Source organism: Hoplias malabaricus, chromosome 4, assembly GCF_029633855.1.
Source record: "Hoplias malabaricus isolate fHopMal1 chromosome 4, fHopMal1.hap1, whole genome shotgun sequence".
NCBI classification, from domain to species: domain Eukaryota; kingdom Metazoa; phylum Chordata; class Actinopteri; order Characiformes; family Erythrinidae; genus Hoplias; species Hoplias malabaricus.
Window position 1 is genome coordinate 39,535,007 of NC_089803.1, and position 6,000 is coordinate 39,541,006.

At 39.0% G+C, this 6,000-nt stretch overlaps 1 protein-coding gene across 1 annotated transcript in view; it reads right to left on the reverse strand.

The window, feature by feature from the left end:
* Positions 1–4,934, reverse strand: part of lingo1a (leucine rich repeat and Ig domain containing 1a) — a 180,281-nt gene extending 175,347 nt beyond the window's left edge. The window contains exon 1 of the mRNA XM_066669837.1: positions 4,807–4,934. The gene's annotated coding sequence lies outside the window, so the exon portion shown is untranslated. The remainder of the gene's footprint in view (positions 1–4,806) is intronic.
* Positions 4,935–6,000: the final 1,066 nt, after the last annotated feature.

A 6,000-nucleotide genomic window follows, 5' to 3' on the forward strand; every position in this document is an offset into this window, starting at 1 on the left:
GATGTATTTCAATTTAATTACTTTATTTTTAAATTAACCACTTCTGAGATACAAAGCACTTGCACAGACATATCATGAATATACAAAAGCATTTCCAAAAGAATTTGATGTTCTGGATTAGCCACATGACAGCCTAGGGTCACCATGCTCAGCACTAAACACAACTTACAGAGGTATTAAGGCCCCAGTACTGGACTGTGGAGTAATGAAATTACACTCTGACACAACACACTGTATATTTGCGATGAGTCAAAATAAAAACTAACCATGCAACAGACAAACACATCTGTGTAATATGGGAATATTCCATAGACTTCCATTCATTTTGTGGAGACTTCCAATTAGCTTTGCCAATGCGGTTCCCACAACAAAGAACCTGTAAACAGATACATGGCCCTTGTGAAACCTGGGGAACACACACTACGTGTTTACATAACACTTGTTCAAATGTAGCTAGGTATGCTTTCTCCCTGATATGACTAACCTACATATGAATAGTTTTTTTTTTTTTTTTTTTATGAGATTCCTGTTAATGTTATTTAACTTTTCATACCATGTTACTTCAGGATGGACATGCTTTTGTAAGACTTTCCAAACTTATTATCTCAGGGCTTTCTCTAAAGAAGGCAGATTGCTCCGGTAAATATGCTTTGGTGTTATCTTCATTTCAAGCATGTATATGGTCAATCTAATAAGCTAATGGCTAATTCCCTGCCAATTCTCTGGGGCACAGCTCCATCAGTCACACATCTTGGAGCCACCACATTGGAAAACAGAATGCAATGTCAATCGCACATATTTGAGTGTTCTCCGTGCAAATGTTGTGCCTTTGGATATGAATTCATTCCTTGAGTCACAAGCGTAGCCATTCTACAGCAGTGGGGTGGGAATAGATTTTCATCTCAATCTGAATAATGAATCATTTGATTTTTCCAATATATGCTGCAGACACAGCATATTACAGATCAGCTCAGAGATAAACAGAATCATAAATAAATAAATGTTGTTGTGGAAGCAAGTTAAAAGTCAATTTACATGCACAGAACCCAGTCAGTCCCAACTACAGCATTTAGGAGATTAACTTTGGGTCGGAAGAAAGTGTATTTTAATAACCAGAAAAAATAATTCAGCTCAAACAAGGCAAGGGAAATTTGTTGAAATGGATGAAGCCTGAAGAAAAATTTAATCAAATGTCAAATTCTCCACTGACCCTACAAAAGCACTTTGTATTTCTTCATCTGCTGCTTTGCATACTTTGTTAAACCCTTTTCACCTTGTTCTTCAACCATCAGGATCCACAAAGGGATACCACCAGGGGTGGGCGATATGGACCTAGAATAATATCATGATATTTCAGGGTATTTGGAGGATAACGATATTCTTGCCGATATAGAAAACACTAAAAATAATTGTATTATTTCAAGAACAAATGTTATATTAATTATATTAAATTTATAATATATTTAATTTCATATGTACTAAAAATGTAATTTAATTTAAATATCTAACAATTTCAATCATTCAGAAGAAATAACAAATGTTTTATTTGCTTCTTTTGTAAACAGCCATAACATACCAAGATTCTGACATTGTATTAAAAAATATTTAGAATATTGATATTTTATATATTTTTATGCCTGCCATATTACGTCTAACCGCATGACGTCATTACGTAAACAAGTCAGAATATCACGATAATTATTTTTTTTATATCGTTTAAAAAAAATGTATATAATTGCACACAATACAATATGGCACAGCCCTAGCTACCACAGTGATAGTCTCAGATAGCCACAGACGCTCTGCCCACAAGTTGAGGTAGAGTCTGGTACTTTCAGTACACAAATCCGGTTTCACCGCCATGATTCTGCAAGTTGTACCCTGATTGGCTTCCAGTATATCTGCGTATACACACTTCCTTTTGTCCAGGCTCTTACTGGTCTGACGTGAATCATTAAGACTGCTTCCTTCCATGTCATGGCAAAATAACAGAGAAGTGATTGGTCCTTGTTCATGTCAGTCAAATTTCTTTTCCTGCAATAGTAGGAGGTCCTTGGCCACGGTAAATGGTTAAAGGCACCAGATTCTCAGCAAAAAGTCTGGCAAGACTACCACAGAGCAGTTATGATGTGTGTGCTGGAACATTCTCAGTGCAGCAGTGACACTAATGTGGTGGTGGTGGTGGTGGTGGTGCTTTAGTGCGTGGTAAAAGCGGATCAGACACTTTGTGGTCAGAGGTTGCTCTACAGAGGACACTTGGCTTAATATTTTTTGTTTGGTGGACTATTCTCAGGTCAGATATGACATTAAATGTTTAAACTCTTTAACAGCATTGCTGTGTCTGATCCATTCAGACCAACACACAAATGCTTCGGACCCTGAATGAGGGTCTTACTTCTTTTTGCTGCTATGATTGGTAAAGCTTACTGCTGTTAGATGGATAAAGTGAGCTTACTCTTAAAAGATCCTGGTTTAATGATAATGGGAGGTTAGCTGTAGAATGGAGCTGCAATGATAACTGACATTTAACGGTGAAGCGCCTGGCTCTAAGTGCAGAGGCAGATCCTAATTATTGTCTTCACTAACGTCCGCACCATCAGCGTCCCAAATCTAAATGTCACTCTCACTCTGCGGCGCTGCTGACTGCACAGCACTTCCTGCATTCACTCAAGCCATTCTGCCACCTCATTTAGATTGGGAAAGCAAGAAAACAAGGAAACAAAACACTCACTTATCTATTTTTCCATTTTGCTCCCTTAAAGAAATGTGATAAAGGCGGAAATGTGTTCAAGTTAATCACACAGGATGAGCCTCCTGTATTTTACCCTGATTAAGGCTATGTGGAAAAGCAATAAACGACAGACGGACATCATACAGAAAATAGAGGGACAGTCAGGGATACAGGATGTTCTTTCTTTCTCTCTCCCTCTGTAAACAGGATGAAGTGCACTTACATGGATTTATGCCTCAGCGCTCAGATACGGCACGAAACATGCCCCGTCCTGACATGGTCTGAACAGATCAGTCATAGTGCAAGACAACAGTCCAATGGCCTTGCCCTCTTCTTAGTGCAAAACTAACTCCACAGGATCAACCCAGTCAATGGATAAACACACACACACTGTCTCTAATACACAGCATTCCTGACAACAGCAGATAATCTTAACAGCTGTCAAGATGTGTTTGTATTTGTCGTTTGGTTCCCTTGGTCTGGACTGAAGCAGAAAATGACACAGTTGCATTTCTGTCATGTGGTCTCATATGGTCATATACACAGATTTTATCTTCAAAGCATCAAGTGACACTTTTTTACACCTTTCCACAGGCCCCGAATTGGCCACCATTTCTTCCACTTCCTGATTTTCTCGATTAATAATTAGTCATGTTACTGATGTGTATATATTTAAGATGTAATGAACACTAAATAAGCCTTATTTTTCTTGTATTCTGTTGGCATCTGTATCAGTCATTTTGAACAACAAAACACATACAGAAGAATGTAATAAACAAATGAGTTGTGTTTGTCATTACTCAGGTTAAACTAAACAGAAATCAGCCTTCACTGCTCAATACAATATCTTGCTCATACTTAAAAACAGCACATCCTACAACAAAGAAAGCATTGTGCATTTTTCCCCTGACAGTGATAGCAGATGTGGCAGGACGCAGAAGGGTCTGATTATACTCTGCTTTACTTCACTCTGCCCAGCATGAACATGCATCTTCCATGACTCCTCTACCAGCAGATTTAAACCAGGGACAACGCTAACATTTTGCATAAGGCTTGTGTTTGATTAGAGTACAAGCCTTATATATAATATACATGTATAATAATACATTGATAAGACACATGAACAAAAGTTGTAAACAATACAAATGTTTAAACTGATTTTCATGCGGTAGCAATAACTACATAAAACAAACTTTATGAAAAAATTCTAACGGTGTTTGATTTTCGATTTTGAATCCTTCTGATATTCTAGCCAATCGCACGTGACCATAACTTTACCATTATTGGAAGTGGGATGAAATTTGTATTGTAAAAATCTATTAATGGGTGGCACGGTGGTGCAGCAGGTAGTGTCGCAGTCACACAGCTCCAGGGACCTGGAGGTTGTGGGTTTGAGTCCCGCTCCGGGTGACTGTCTGTGAGGAGTTGGTGTGTTCTCCCCGTGTCTGCATGGGTTTCCTCCGGGTGCTCCGGTTTCCTCCCATGGTCCAAAAACACACGTTGGTAGGTGGATTGGTGACTCCAAAGTGTCCGTAGGTGTGAGTGTGTGAGTGAATGTGTGTGTGTGTGTGTATGTATATATATATATATATATATATGTGTGTGTGTGTGTGTGTGTGTGTGTGTGCCTGTGTTGCCCTGTGGGGGACTGGCGCCCCCTCTGGGGTGTATTCCTGCCTTGCGCCCAATGATTCCAGTTAGGCTCTGGACCCACGGCTACTCTGAATAATATTGGATAAGCGGTTACAGATAATGAATGAAAAATCTATTAATGGATTACTCATTACTTCAGAACTCCTGAAGAGATTATAACCCATGTCAAAACACATTCAGAACATTTATTTTGTACAGAAGCACCCTCTGATTTATAAAGAAAAGTTAGGTGATTGCGTCAGATGTTGTCATCACACAGTAACAGTAAAAATCACAAACTGTTTTTTTCAGAAGTAATCCAATTACCAGCACACCGATTTTCAGCCGTCTACACTCCACCGCTCTCCAGAAAAACAAACAGAGCACACACTGGTACTCAACATGTATCATCACTTCAGATTCTGTCTTTAAAAATCACTCACAAACTCCGCTGAGCCGGTGAAAAACTCCTAAATCATCGGTAAGGATCTGTGTTCAGATTATATCGTGGCGCAGGTTTCAAGCGTTGTCTTAGCGCAAGGCAACGGAAAGTTTCTGCGTCAAGTCTTCGTGTATTCGAATCTTAGCATGTTTCTTTCTGTGATACTTTGGACCAATGAGCGCGCAGCTAGACGCCACTCTCCTCAGTGATTCGCTCACTGCTCTAAGCAGGGACGAAGACGAAGACAAAGAGAGTCGATGGGCCAAGATTTCTCACTCACTGGGCTCCGGAGGTTCACAGAAAAATGGAGTGCCTATGGCTGAAGGAACGAAGGATAGCTATAGAACGCTATCCAGGCAAAACTATTTTACAATAAACTTACATTTACTTGTTTTATATACATATACTCGTTTTATAAATAATAATAATAATACATTTATGTTTTGTGACAGACTACTTTAAACTTCTTGGGCTTTTTTTCTTCTCTGTTTTTGAGGTTTCTCAAATGGTACTTAAATGATGGACACAAGAAGTGAAGAATATGTTGGCTCATGTGTATGTCAATTTAAGCCTTGAAGGAATATTCTACTGTATGTAGAACTTAAATATCTAGTGATAATTTGGAGCAATACAAACCAATCTAAAGGAAGCCAAAAAATGGGATCTAGACAAAGAGGCTAAGCAGCAGAAAATAAATTCATTCTGTTAGTGTGACCTGTTAGAAAAAGTGAGGACACTGCCAGTACACACCAAATATACAGACTGAGATTCTCAGAATAAATTATGTCTTTGGTCTGTTTTTCTTTCATATTTCTACTGAACCACATCAGAGTTTGGAAGTGGATTGAGAGAGACACACTGAGCGTCTCATTCTGTTTATCTGGTGTGCACCAGTGTTTGATCGGCAGTGTTTACACTTGATCTGCAAAACAGCACTAACAGAGCAAACACGCCAGGGTCAATCAAGCCACAGCTAAGTATGAACACAGCCTCAGTGTCTCTGTGCAGCCGACCTCTTTCGTCCGATAACAGCCTAGGTACAGATGTTATTGTACCGCAAATATAATTCATTCAACATTTTTCTTTGCCTAGAAAGGTCAAAGTTGTTCAAAAGACCATGACAGCATGGTTGGGGGTTTTATGTTAATCTGGCCTATAACCCTAAACCATAAAGAGATACCTAAACTTAACAATA